The 15,102-nt window shown below is 47.7% G+C and overlaps 1 protein-coding gene across 4 annotated transcripts in view; it reads left to right on the top strand.

The window, feature by feature from the left end:
* Positions 1-1,722: 1,722 nt before the first annotated feature.
* The window catches only part of C1H11orf65 (chromosome 1 C11orf65 homolog), a 40,988-nt gene continuing 27,608 nt past the window's right edge, over positions 1,723-15,102 (top strand). Inside the window, exons 1-3 of one of the 4 annotated variants that reach the window (XM_030561090.1) lie at positions 1,723-1,767; positions 3,570-3,620; positions 11,513-11,559. The gene's annotated coding sequence lies outside the window, so the exon portion shown is untranslated. The remainder of the gene's footprint in view (positions 1,768-3,569; positions 3,621-11,512; positions 11,560-15,102) is intronic. The other 3 variants (XM_030561098.1, XM_030561117.1, XM_030561107.1) reach the window with 3 other exon arrangements.

The following is a 15,102-nucleotide window of genomic DNA, read 5'->3' as shown; positions in this document are numbered from 1 at the left end:
CCCATTCTGCACCCTAGCCAGAAGGAAACTTCTGTACCCACCCCTGGACCTCCCCCTCTTCAGTTTCCAGCTGAATATACCTCCCTCAGACACATACACCCTTCAGACCCCAGCTAGGAGACACCTCCCCCAGATCCGCCTCCTCAGCCCCCAGCCAGGAGACACCTGCTACCCTGGACGTCCCCTCCGCAGCCAGGAGACACCTCTCACAGATAACCCCCCGCCCAGCTCCCAGCCAGGAGACACCTCAATAGGACATCTCCCCCTCAGCCCCCAGCAGGGAGACAGCTCCCCTCCTCAGCCCCCAGCCAGGAGACACCTCCCCTGGACCCCTCTCCTCAGCCCCCTGCCAGGAGACACCTCCCCGGACCCTTCCCCTCCACAGCCCCCAGCCGGGAGACACCTCTCACAGACACTCCCCTCAGCCCCCCCAGCTCCCAGACAGGAGACACCTCACTGGGACCTCTCCCCCTCAACCCCTAGCAGGGAGACAGCTACCCTCCTCAGCCCCCAGCCAGGAGACACCTCCCCAGGACCCCTCTCCTCAGCCCCCAGCCAGGAGACACCTCCCCAGGACCCCTCTCCTCAGCCCCCAGCCAGGAGACACATCCCCTGGACCCCTCTCCTCAGCCGCCAGCCAGGAGACACCTCTCACAGACACCCCCCTCAGCTCCCCCAGCTCCCAGCCAGGAGACACCTCACTGGGACCTCTCCCCCTCAACCCCCAGCAGGGAGACAGCTCCCCTCCTCAGCCCCCAGCCAGGAGACACCTCCCCGGACCCCTCCCCTCCACAGCCCCCAGCCGCGAGACACCTCCCCTGGACCCCTCCTCTCCTCAGCCCCAGCCGCGAGACACCTCCCCTGGACCCCTCTCTTCAGCCCCCAGCCAGGAGACACCTCCCCGGACCCCTCCCCTCCACAGCCCCCAGCCGGGAGACACCTCCCCTGGACCCCTCCTCTCCTCAGCCCCCAGCCGGGAGACACCTCCCCGGACCCCCCTCCTCAGCCCCCAGCCGGGAGACACCTCCCGTGGACCCCTCTCCTCAGCCCCCAGCCGGGAGACACCTCTCACAGACACCCCCCTCAGCCCCCCCAGCTCCCAGCCAGGAGACACCTCACTGGGACCTCTCCCCCTCAACCCCTAGCAGGGAGACAGCTCCCCACCGCAGTCCCCAGCCAGGAGACACCTCCCCAGGACCCCCCTCCTCAGCCCCCAGCCAGGAGACACCTCTCACAGACACCCCCTCAGCCCCCCCAGCTCCCAGACAGGAGACACCTTACTGGGACCTCTCCCCCTCAACCCCCAGCAGGGAGACAGCTCCCCTCCTCAGCCCCCAGCCAGGAGACACCTCTCACAGACACCCCCTCAGCCCCCCCAGCTCCCAGACAGGAGACACCTTACTGGGACCTCTCCCCCTCAACCCCCAGCAGGGAGACAGCTCCCCACCACAGCCCCCAGCCGGGAGACACCTCCCCGGACCCCCCTCCTCAGCCCCCAGCCGCGAGACACCTCCCCGGACCCCCCTCCTCAGCCCCCAGCCGGGAGACACCTCCCCGGACCCCCCTCCTCAGCCCCCAGCCGGGAGACACCTCTCACAGACACCCCCCTCAGCCCCCCCAGCTCCCAGCCAGGAGACACCGCCCCATCTCTGCATCTTCCTTCCTATAAGCCCCGCCCCCTCAGCCCCCACCCCTAGGCTGCGGGTTACTATAGCAACGGGACGCACAGTCGCCGCTAGCTGAACCGACCTCGCGCAGCAGTGGCCGGTACCCGGCGGGGCGCGGGGGGAGGGTGGGCGCGCAGGGCCCCCCCCCCGGTCCCCGCCTGTCCCGAGCAGCTCACCGGGGGGGGGTGGGGGAGGAAATCACCTCCTGGCCCCGACCCCCATCCGCTCCGGGGCCCCTCCGCCACCTTCCGGTCCCAGTGTTTCCTTTCCAGCCATTTCCTGGCTCCTCTCCTCAGCTCCAGGCTCCACAATGCGTCCCACTAACTCGGGGGAGGGGGGCACTTTTATTTAGGTGCCTTTAGTCTTTTTCCTAAAGCCATCATTTGTTATCGCTGTTTTTTTAGTCCCTGCCCCCCCCCCCCCCGGCCAAAAAGACAACTGCTTCAAAGGGCCTTTTCCAGATTGAATAAAAACAAATCAAATCTGTGTACATATGTGCTGGAGGGAAACAAGTTTGCATAATACAAAACTTTAGCTTTCAAAAAATTATTGTAAAGAAAATATAAGAATGGCCAAACTGGGTCAGACCAAAGGTCCATTTAGCCCAGTATCCTGTCTACTGACAGTGGCCAATGCCAGGTGCTTCAGAGGGCATGAACAGAACAGGAAATCATCAGGTGATCCATCCCCTGTCGCCCATTCCCAGCTTCTGGCAAACAGAGGCTAGGGACACCATCCCTGCCCATCCTGGCTAATAGTCATTGATGGACCTATCCTCCAGGAATTTATCTTGTTCTTTTTTGAACCCTGTTATAGTCTTGGCCTTCACAACATCCCCTGGCAAGGAATTCCCCAGGTTGACCGTACATTGTGTGAAGAAATACTTCCTTTCGTTTGTTTTAAACCTGCTGCCTAATAATTTCATGTGGTGATCCCTAGTTCTTGTGTTATGAGCAGGCATAAATAACACTTCCTTATTTACTCTCTCCACACCAGTCATGATTTTATAGACCTGTATCATAGCCTGCCCTTAGTCTTCTCTTTTCCAAGCTAAAAAGTCCCAGGCTTATTAATCTCGCTTCATCTGGAAGCTGTTCCATACCCCTAATCATTTTTTAAAAATATGAGAAACAGTGATCTCAAAGTTATTAAAGTCGCCCCTAGAGTTTCCTGTCAAACATTGTAATTTTCCATGGGGAATAAAGCTGCTGTTTCTGCTGCTGCACCCCACCCCCTTTTCGCTAAGGACTACAGCTGTCCGCTTTTTAGCTTGATTGCTCTCTACGTCCTCCTCTCAAAGACAAAATCTGTGGCAACATGGATTGCACAGATACACAACACCATCAGAGGCTAGTTGTATTATTCAACCTTTTTATGGCCAGAAGAACACAACTGCTTTAATGGAAATGTGAAAACTAACTTTACAACGATTACAGTCAGCATTTAAAAATGTAAAATAAAGTGAATCTTTGTAGTTCAATATGATACAGAGTATGACAGATGTAAAAATGGAATTTAGTTTAAACTCAGGGAAGATGCTCATGAGTTTGGCTAATGAGAACTCGAGCAGCAATTTAGAAGTCAGATTTTTATTTCTTAGAGATTGGAGGCAGTCTCCTTATATTTTGTAAATTTAAGCTCTGTACTCTTTACAGTCCATGAAAAGGTGTCACTTGCAAATGTAAGTTTATGCTTGCAGATCTTGGCATATATTTTACTGACGCAGCATGATGTGTTGAAAAATCTTTTCAAATGCATTGTAAACCAAAATGCAATAGTATCTTAGGGGAAATTATGCACAAAATATATAGTATTGCAAAATTTGAAGACATCCCTGAAATTAAACTTCAAAGAGGTACTGAAATTCCTCACCTTAAAAGATATTACATATTTTGATGCCAGTTCTGCAAGGTGATGGGTATCTTCAACGCCACTGAAATCAATGAGTTGAAGGTAATCAGCATGGTCCAGGAGTTATTCAGTACCATTTCTGAGAGTGTTCTTTGCTTGGTCTTTTATTTTTGTAATTTGATTACAAATTATTATTGCACCAACTCAACTTTCCCAGAGGAAGCACTTACTTTTATTGATGGACATAAGTTTTGACCTGTATAATTAGGTTGAGATAAGATAAATCGACCTGGTAATGTCAATTGGAATTTGCATTTAAGCATTGTGTTTGCTTTCCCTATTGCATGGTCCTAAGGCATTGTCTACACTGCCACTTTACAGTACTGCAACTTTCTCACTCAGGGGTGTGAAAAAACACACCCCTGAGCGCTGCAAGTTTCAGCACTGTAAAGTGGCAGTGTAGACAGTGCACCAATACTGGTAGCTATCCCCCTCGTGAAGGTGGGTTTTTTTATAGCTCTGGGAGCTCTCCCACCGCTGGGCCATGACTACACAGCCACGTTGCTAGTGAAGACATGCTCTAAGTTCTCCAAAGTACTATCCTAGGTAGTAGACAAGGGAAAATGAAGCAGATATTATTCATTAAGATTTCCAATACATTTCAACCATATGAATATAGGCTAATAAAATAAAAACCCATTTCTACCCTACAGGTAATTATGGGATAGAATGAGGGGTGGGAGTGGGTGTGGAAATTGAAAACAATCAGCGTGTTGACCCCATGCTCTAAGACTTTCTGAAATGGTTTTTTAAATTTTATTTTATTTTGTTTTATTTTGCTCTGTAGACATTAATTAAGATTTTTCCCGCTTCTGGGTTTCCTAGTGAAACCTGTCTTTTTTAGAATATAAGCTGTTTTCTGGAAGAACTGTCTTTATTTTTGTGTATGGCACAGCACCAAGCACATTTTGGCACTAAAGAAATAATAATGAATCATAGTACAGGGGTAAAATAAGTTTGTTAGAAAATATGTACAAAGTAGGAAACACAGATTGGTGGGCAAATGGTAACTTCTTTAGCCAGCAGAGCTTATTCATACTTAGAGACTGGAATGACCTGTTAGATCATGTAGACTGTCTCCCTACATTTCAGAATAATTCTCCACTTTTCATTGTCTAGTGCTTTGTTATGGGGATGTTCACCTACAGGGAAGGAACTTTTATCTTTCCCTTTCATTTTATTTAATGAGGTTTATATAAGTATCATCACTTAGGAGGCTATTCTCTATTCATTGTATGTGTGCAAATCTCATTAACATTAATGGAAGTTGTCCACATACATCAAGAAGAGAAAAGAACCATTAGTAATTTAATTGCTATTTGTGATTGATCCTGTTGAAGCAGAAAACCTGTCAGTTTTGGTGGTGGTGTTGGGGGGGGGGGGCTTTAAACCAGAGAGTATATCTAAATTTGTTCCAGAGATAATAGAAAATATGTACTATTTTATATGAAGCAATCACAGTTATCCAGATTCAATGAGAATTTTAGAATCACAGTAATTAGAAATGAAAAAGACCCTTTAGCGCATCCAATTCATGGCCTTACAATGCAGAATTATTCATTGAGTGCTGTGCCCAATCTAGTTTTAATAGACTTGTAAGCAGTGGTTCCCGATATTAGGTATAAATGTTTTCTTTGCTCAATTTCCTACCATTACTTCTTGTTTTGAATATACTTCTTGTAATAGGTTCATCAATTCTTCTCCTTCAAATACTAGTAAATATGTATCTCATTTATCTATATTATATTTATACATAGTTCTTGTAATCATTCCTCTGAAATTAAGCTTCCAATCCTTCACATTTTTGTTGCACTTCTGAAAAGTGCCTCCATTTTTATATCTGTGGTACTTATGCTCAGATATGTACATTCTATTCTATATACCCTGTAATCTTGCTGTATAGAGAGGGACTATTGCCTCCCTAAACTTAGCTATGATGTTTTTGCATGCACAACCATAACTGTTATTAATAAAATTGTTAAACCAAGTAAAATGAACAAGAAGCCAGTGTATTTCTTGGACAGATAGTATAGCTGGTTTTCCAACTAACAGTCAGGCAAGGGCATTCCCACAATCTAGAAGTCATAACAACATGGATAGGTTTGGCAAATCTGGAATCAAAAAAAGACAAATACTCGTTCAGGCACAGATTAAAACACACACACTTTCTCTCTCTAGTCCAGATCCACAAAAGGATTTAGGCCTTTAATTCCTGTCTAACTCAAAAATATAGGCACCACTGAGATCCTCAAAGCACCTGCTCAGCTGCTTCCTAACTCTAGAGGCTCCTAAAATCTCTTGGTACCTAAATGTTTCCCCATAAAAGTCCTCTAGGTGCCTAAGGAATCACGTTCACAGCAAAAAAAAACCACCACCACAAAACTAAGACTGTGAGTCTCATAGCTTGGGTCAACTGACTTGGGCTCACCAGGGCTTGCATTATGGGGCAAAAAATAGCAGTGTGGAGATTTCTGATCCGACTGAAGCTGAAACTCTGAGATTCACTTCTGCAAGTTTTTTTTTCATAGTGTAGACTCTAGGTCACTGCTGGTGGGCATGCACACAATGCCTCAGTGTAGGTGCCCCGGCCCGGTCTCATGCCTAAACTCCACTACAATTCCCTCATGTATCTCAGCTGCAGGGCCCAGTTTGTCAGGCAGTCACAGAGCATGCCTAATCCCACATAAAATGGGGATGGGGTAGGGGAAGGCCTATCCTCTCCTATAACCTTTAGTCTGGTGGATAGGGTACTTACACAGGATGTGGGAAATTGTGGTTCAGTTCCCCCCTCTGACTGATAAGAAGAGATTTGAATGTAGGTTTCCTACCTCACACATGCGTCCCTTAACGACTGGACTATGGTCATTTTCACTCTCTTTCTGGCCTAGTGCATATTTAATTATTTATATCCAGTGGAACACCTTACAGAGAAACCCACTTTAAAATATCCCAGAGCCCAGTGGTTAGGGTACTCACCTGAGAAGTGAGAAAACAATCTTCAAATCCCTTCTCTGCAGGCGGAGGAGGAAATTGAACCAGAGTCTCCCATATCCTGGGTGAATTCCCTAACCACTGAATTAAAAGTTATAAGGGAGACTTTCTCCTTCACTCACCGCCATGTGGCCATTTTGCATGGAGTTAGGCATGTGTGTGCCACTGCTGTTCTGGGAAGAGATGGGTTTGGTGCCTGACACAGGTGAGGGTTCATGGCTGTGAATCCCAAATGGGATTAGCTTGTACCTGACTCCATGAAAGAGATAGGGCTTAGGACACACACCTCTCCTCAGAGTCTGGTATTCATTAGCTTAGGCAGCTCCTTGTCTAGTGTGCTGGCTTTGTGGATCCCATTGTTAGGTACTTATCTCTGCTAATGCATCTTATAAGGAGCCTAGGTGCTTAACTCAGTCTCTGGCATCCACTGGATGGCTAGGTGCTTAAAAGTTAGATCAGGGATCGGCAACCTTTGGCATGTGGCTCACCAGGGTAAACACCCTGGCCAATTTGTTTACCTGCTGCTTCCGCAAGTTCAGCCGATTGAGGCTCCCACTGGCCGCCGTTTGCCGTCCCAGGCTAATGCTCGGCCCACGCCGCTTCATAAATGATCTGGAGAAAGGGATAAAAAGTGAGGTGGCAAAGTTTGCAGATGATACCAAACTGCTCAAGATAGTTAAGACCAAAGCAGACTGTGAAGAACTTCAAAAAAGATCTCACAGAACTAAGTGGTTGGGCAACAAAATGGCAACTGAAATTTAATGTGGATAAATGTAAAGTAATGCACATTGAAAAAAATAACCCCAACTATACATACAATATGATGGGGGCTAATTTAGCTACAACAAATCAGGAAAAAGATCTTGGAGTCATCGTGGATAGTTCTCTGAACATGTCCATGCAGTGTGCAGAGGCGGTCAAAAAAAGCAAACAGGATGTTAGGAATAATTAAAAAGGAGATAGAGAATAAGACGGAGAATATATTATTGCCCTTATATAAATGGATGGTACACCCACATCTTGAATACTGCATACAGATGTGGTTTCCTCATCTCAGAAAAGATATACTGGCACTAGAAAAGGTTCAGAGACGGGCAACTAAAATGATTAGAGGTTTGGAACGGGTCCCATATGAGGAAAGATTAAAGAGGCCAGGACTTTTCAGCTTGGAAAAGAGGAGACTAAGGGGGGATATGATAGAGGTATATAAAATCAGGAGTGATGTTGAGAAAGTGAATAAGGAAAATTATTTACTTATTCCCATAATATAAGAACTAGGGGCCACCAAATGAAATTAATGGGTAGCAGGTTTAAAACAAATAAAAGGAAGTTCTTCTTCACACAGCACACAGTCAACTTGTGGAACTCCTTGCCTGAGGAGGTTGTGAAGGCTAGAACTATAAGAGTGTTTAAAAGAGAACTGGATAAATACATGGAGGTTAAGTCCATTAATGGCTATTAGCCAGGATGGGTAAGGAATGGTGTCCCTAGCCTCTGTTTGTCAGAGGGTGGAGATGGATGGCAGGAAATCACTTGATCATTACCTGTTAGGTTCACTCCTTCTGGGGCACCTGGCATTGGCCACTGTCAGTAAACAGGATACTGGCCTAGATGGACCTTTGGTCTGACCCAGTATGGCCGTTCTTATGTTCTTAAGTTCCCGCAGCCCCCATTGGCCTGGAGCGGCGAACTGCGGCCAATAGGAGCTGTAATCGGCTGAACTTGCAGACGCGGCAGGCCATGTGCCAAAGGATGCTGATCCCTGAGTTAGATGTTGCAATGCCTAAGTCCTTTGTGGATTTTGGCCTTGGCCCCTAATAGCACCTAGAATCCAAGAGCAGATGGGGTCCTAAAATCAGTCCTAAATTATGAGCTTCTAGGACAGAGGAGGAGACATGTCCTTGCTCATGAGAGAAAGAATCACTTGACCATCCCTTTAAGCTTCTTCCCCAGTCTATTAGCATCACCTCTATTTTATTCAGACTGTCTTTCAGTTAAATTTCTGCCATCCAAGTCCCAGCCAGGATCAGGCACTGACAAAGCACCCACATCGCATCACCTGGGTTAGTTGAAATTAAGAAACTGAGCTGAAAGCAGCCCAAGTTATCTTATAGTTCCTCACAGTGATATCTTACACCAACCTTGAAAAAAGAGGCATCAAGGTAGACCTTGCAGAACCCCACATGAAAGAACCATCAGAGTACTGTACTCATTTGAGGGAAGCTAGTACTTTACTTAATACTTCTTTTATTCAGTTTTAGCTATATAGATCCAACTGGCATGATACAATTAGACCCATGTTCTCCTATAACCTCTAAAACCTCAGGAAGTTAAATTGGCTACAACTCCTCTAGAGAGAGCACTAACAGCAGAACTGCACAGTCCAACTTATTACAGTAAAGAGCTTTCAAAGGTGTGATGCTAAAGTTCAAAGCATGGTGTCATAAACAGATAGTTAAGGGTTAATAGAACAGAAGTACTTCATGTCTCTTTTGCCTGTAAAGGGTTAATAAGTTCAGTGAGCCTGGCTGTCACCTGACCAGAGGACCAATCAAATGACAGGATACTTTCAAATCTTGAGGGAGGGAAGTTTTTGTGTGTGCTGTTAGTTTTTGGTGGTTGTTCTCTCTGGGTTCTGAGAGCGACCAGACGTGCAACCAGGTTTCTCTCCAATCTCTCTGATACAGGCTCTTCTGTGCTCAGAATAGTAAGTACTAGGTAGATAAGGCGAGTTAGGCTTATGTTTGTTTTCTTTATTTGCAAATGTATATTTGGCTGGAAGGAGTTCAAATTTGTATTTTGCTGAAAGGATTTTACTTTATACTTGTATACTTAGGCTGGGAGGGTATTCCCAGTGTCTATAGCTGAAAGACCCTGTAACATATTCCAGCTTAAATTTACAAAGATAATTTTTACTGTTTTTCTTTCTTTAATTAAAAGCTTTTCTTGTGTAAGAACCTGATTGTGTTTTTTTTTATTCTGGTGTGAGATCCCAGGGGACTGGGTCTGGATTCACCAGGGAATTGGTGGGGAGAAAGGAGGGAAGGGGGAGAGAAAGGTTAATTTCTCTCTGTGTTAGGTTCTCTCTCAGGGAGAGTCTGGGAGGGGGAAAGAGAAGGAGGGGGAAGGTGGATTTTCCTCTCTGTTTTAAGATTCAAGGAGTTTGAATCACAGTGATCTTCCAGGGTAACCCAGGGAGGGGAAGCCTGGTAGAGGCAATGGTGAGGGAAAGGGTTTACTTTCCTTGTGTTAAGATCCAGAGGGACTGGGTCTTGGGGGTCCCCAGGCAAGGTTTTTGGGGGGACCAGAGTGTACCAGGCACTGGAATTCCTGGTTGGTGGCAGCGCTACAAGTACTGAGCTGGTAATTGAGCTTAGAGGAATTCATGCTGGTACCCCATCTTTTGGATGCTAAGGTTCAGAGTGGGGGATTATACCATGACACATGATGATGCTAAATATGGAGAAAACTTTCTTGTCTTCCACCATTGCTTCTGCATTCTTCATCTTTAGCATCACGATGCCATACAACTTTGAAAAGTGTTTATTGTAATCATTGGAGTGAGTGCAATTCTGAGGACAGTACTCTAACCTGTTGGCCATACATTTCTGCTTCTGACAGTCATCAGTAAACCAAGTTTACGTATGAGGATGATGAATAAAGAGAAGATGCTTAAGAGTCATCATATAAATAGGTCAGGAAAAAATATCATAATGTCCTACCGGCCATTAGACAAATTGAGTCACCAGCTGCAGAGCATAGAGAATTCTGCACTGATGATGACACTGTCTGAAAAAGGTGTAATCTCCACCCCGCGGTCCCCACACATTACCAAAGACAAGATCCACATTATGCTCCTCTCTATGCATGACACCTGAAATTACCTGGCAAAATACACATTTAGGATTTTGTGTTTCTCCTACTATAGTGGCTGATATTACATCCAAAGCAGTGTCAGGAATATAGATTTTTGGAGCAGCAGTGTCCCAGGATCCCCCAGAGCAGTGGCGCTCAAGGAGTTGCTAAGTTTTAGTCAGGGGTATTTCAAGTATAAGTCATGGACAGGCCACAGGCCATGAATTTTTGTTTATTGCCAGTGACCTGTCCATGACTTTTACTAGAAATACCTGTGACTAAATCTTAGTCTTACATATGAGAGAATGAAATCTACTAGTTCTAAAATCTTAAAGGTGATAAGAAACAGTCAGTTCAATTCACTATCTACAGCTAATGATTCCATTATTTAATAAATCAAATAGTTTTAAATGCAAAACATATTTTGATAAATGTAGCACATTTAAGATAGTTTTATTTCATAACAAATTGAAATGTTGTGTTTTTGCATTTTTAATATAATTTGAATTTCCATCCAAATAGAGCTTGCCACAAATCACAAGTTAAAAATAATCATCTAGTGAATAAGAAATGTATTGCTCACCATTTTCTACATAATAAAATATGTAAACATTAAGACTCTCTATTAATATATGTTAAGCCCTATAATTTCTTAAATTATGTAGATAAATATAGTGTATTGTCCTGGTAATAATTGGAGCTGTACCAATCTTTCAGAACTGGAAGGGAGCTTGAAAGGTCATCAAGTCCAGCCCCCTGCCTTTACCAGCAGGACCAATTTTTGCCCCTGATTCCTAAGCGGCCCCTTCAAGGACTGAACTCACAACCCTGGGTTTAGCAGTCTAATGCTCAAGCCACTGAGCTATCCCTGCTCCCTTTTTAGTAAGCAAAAAGAAGCACCAAATTTAGCGTGCTAAGGCCATATTTAGTTGCAAATCCAACCAATGAGAATCAACCTTTCTTCAGGAAAATAACTGAAGTACAAATGCAAATCACAATTAAAATTGATTATTTAAATTGAGGTTTCCTGCTTGCTGATTTAAATCATGATTAAAATCAATTATTTAAATCACTTTGATTTCAAACAGTACACCCATGCTGAATGCAGTTGTGCATGACCATCTTTGAAAAGCAGGTATTGTTTTTTTGTCTGTATCTGTATTTCACAATTACTTTTCCAATTTCTATGAATTATTTTATTTTGTAATTTCTACCTAAGATTACTGGTCTAGAGGGAATATAACTTAGTTGGAGAAACTAGTTATTGATGAGTAAAAGACGGTTACTCACCTTTGTAACTGTTGTTCTTCGAGATGTGTTGCTCATATCCATTCCAGTTAGGTGTACGCGCCACGCGTGCACATTCGTCGGAAAACTTTTACCCTAGCAACTCAGTGGGCCGGCAGGTCGCCCCCTAGAGTGGCGCCACCATGGCGCTCCATATATACTCCTGCCGGCCCACCCGCTCCTCAGTTCCTTCTTGCCGGCTACTCCGACAGTGGGGAAGGAGGGCGGGTGCGGAATGGATATGAGCAACACATCTCGAAGAACAACAGTTACAAAGGTGAGTAACCGTCTTTTCTTCTTCGAGTGATTGCTCATATCCATTCCAGTTAGGTGAATCCCAAGCCTTACAAAGGCGGTGGGGTCGGAGTGAAATGTGGCAGAATAAAACTGCCGAGCCAGAGGCTACAGCCTCTCTTGACTGCTGAACCAGGGCATACTGCGAAGCAAAGGTAAGGACCGAGGACCAATGGAGCTTCGCGACAGGTCTCGCGGGTAGAAACACGAGCCAGCAAGGTGGCAGATGAAGCCTGAGCCCTGGTAGAACGCACGGTGATGTGGCTTGGGGAAATATGAGCCAAATCATAACAAGTGGGGATGTCCGCCAGCACCCAAGATGAGATCCTCTGAGAGGAAAACAAGCAAGCCCTCCCTTTGGCCCGCTACCGGGGCAGAGCTGGGGCACCTTAGGAAATGATTCTGTCAGCACAATATAATGCGAGCACTCCCCAGATGTCCAAGGAGTGCAACGGTTATGCCCATTGCGTTGAGCTGTGGGTAACGTGAAAGGCCAAAACACCTTAGGGAGGAAAGCCGGGTGCGGTCATAACTGCACCTTGTCTTTGTGGAACCTTCGTAAAAGACGGTTACTCACCTTTGTAACTGTTGTTCTTCGAGATGTGTTGCTCACATCCATTCCAGTTAGGTGTGCGCGCCGCGCGTGCACGTTCGTCGGAAACTTTTTTACCCTAGCAACTCCAGTGGGCCGGCAGGTCGCCCCCTAGAGTGGCGCCGCCATGGCGCTCTATATATACCCCTGCCGGCCCGCCCGCTCCTCAGTTCCTTCTTGCCGGCTACTCCGACAGTGGGGAAGGAGGGCGGGTGTGGAATGGATGTGAGCAACACATCTCGAAGAACAACAGTTACAAAGGTGAGTAACCGTCTTTTCTTCTTCGAGTGATTGCTCACATCCATTCCAGTTAGGTGACTCCCAAGCCATACCTAGGCGGTGGGGTCGGAGTGAGAAGTCGCGGCCCGGAGCACCGCAGTTCCGAAGGCCGCATCCTCCCTTGACTGCTGGACCAGGGCGTAGTGGGAAGCAAAAGTGTGGACCGATGACCAGGTCGCTGCCCGACAGATTTCCTGGATGGGCACACGGGCTAGGAAAGCCAGCGATGACGCCTGCGCCCTGGTAGAATGCGCAGTCACACGGCCCGCAGGGACATGGGCCAAGTCATAACAAGTCCTGATACAGGACGTAACCCAAGAGGATATCCTCTGGGAGGAGATAGGAAGACCTTTCATACGATCTGCTACCGCCACGAAAAGCTGGGGGGATTTTCGGAAGGGCTTAGTCCTGTCTATGTAGAACGCGAGAGCCCTACGGACATCCAGCGAGTGGAGCTGCTGCTCCCTGCCTGAGGAGTGAGGTTTTGGGAAAAAAACCGGAAGGAAAATCTCTTGGTTGACATGGAAGGCTGAGACCACCTTGGGCAGAAAAGCAGGGTGTGGTCTCAGCTGCACCTTGTCCTTGTGGAAGACCGTATATGGGGGGTCTACCACAAGAGCTCGGAGCTCCGACACCCGTCTAGCTGAGGTGACAGCCACTAGAAAGGCAGTTTTCCAAGAGAGGTAGAGCAGGGAGCAAGTAGCTAACGGCTCAAAGGGGGGCCCCATGAGTCGGGACAACACCAGGTTAAGATCCCAGGTGGGAGCAGGGGGACGGACGTTAGGGAATAAACGTTCCAGCCCTTTAAGGAATCTCGACACCGTCGGGTGAGAAAAAACGGAGCGACCGTCCGCACCCGGGTGAAAGGTGGAGATAGCAGCTAGGTGGACTCGCAACGACGATAAGGCCAGACCTTGCCCTTTGAGGGACAAAACGTAGTCTAATATTTCGGAAACCGAAACTTCCATAGGGCGGAGATTTCTCTCTACGCACCAACAGGAGAAGCGCTTCCATTTCGCTGAATACGTGGCTCTTGTGGACGGTTTCCTGCTGCTCAAGAGCACCTCTCTCACAGGCGTGGAGCATCGCAGCTCTGGGCCAGTCAGCCACGCAGGAGCCACGCCGCTAGGTGCAGCGACTGCAGGTCTGGGTGACACAGGGTCCCGTGGTCCTGGGTAATCAGGTCCGGATGAAGGGGCAGGGGAACTGGGTCGGCTATGGCCAAGTCCAGCAGCATGGTGTACCAGTGCTGCCTGGGCCACGCCGGGGCTACCATGATCACGAGCGCCTTGTCCCTGCGCACCTTCAGGAGGACCTTGTGGACTAGAGGGAACGGGGGAAATGCATAGTACAGGTGGGTCGACCACCGGATGAGGAAGGCGTCCCCTATCGACCCCGGTTCCCTGCCCTGAAAGGAGCAGAATGCTGGGCACTTCCTGTTCCCCCTGGACGCAAAGAGGTCCACCCGGGGATAACCCCACCTCCGGAAAATGGAGAGAGCGACATCCGGGCGAAGGGACCACTCGTGCGACAGGAAGGATCTGCTCAGTCGATCTGCCAGAGTGTTCCGTACTCCAGGGAGGAAGGAAGCCCTGAGGTGAACGGAGTGGGCTACGCAAAAGTCCCAGAGACGTATCGCCTCGTGGCACAGGGAGGAGGACCTGGTGCCGCCCTGCTTGTTGATATAGTACATCGTCGTCGTGTTGTCCGTAAACACGGCGACACAACGACCCTGAAGCTGATGACAAAACGCTTGACAAGCAAGGCGGACCGCTCTCAACTCCCGTATGTTGATGTGGAGCCCCACCTCCTCCTGGGACCACAGGCCCTGTGTCCGCAGGGTCCCCAGGTGGGCCCCCCAGCCCAGATCTGAGGCATCCGTTGTCAGGGATACCGATGGCTGAGAGGGGTGAAAGGGAAGACCCGCACATAACACGGACTGGTCCAACCACCAGCCGAGAGAGTCCAAGACCTTCTGGGGGATTGTGACTAACATGTCTAAAGGTTGCCTTTGCGGCCTGTAACGGCTGATAAGCCACAGCTGGAGAGGCCTCATGTGGAGCCGAGCGTAGCCGGTCACAAAAGTGCACGCTGCCATGTGGCCTAACAGGGTTAGACATGTCCTTACTGACGTCAACGGGGCTGACCGCAAACGCTGAACGATCGCCGCCATGGTCTGGAACCGTTGCAGAGGCAGCGAGGCCCTGCCCATCGTGGCGTCCAAGA

This window comes from Gopherus evgoodei, chromosome 1 (genome assembly GCF_007399415.2).
Source record: "Gopherus evgoodei ecotype Sinaloan lineage chromosome 1, rGopEvg1_v1.p, whole genome shotgun sequence".
In the NCBI taxonomy this organism is placed as follows: Eukaryota; Metazoa; Chordata; order Testudines; family Testudinidae; genus Gopherus; species Gopherus evgoodei.
This window is presented reverse-complemented; position numbering and strand designations above follow the sequence as displayed.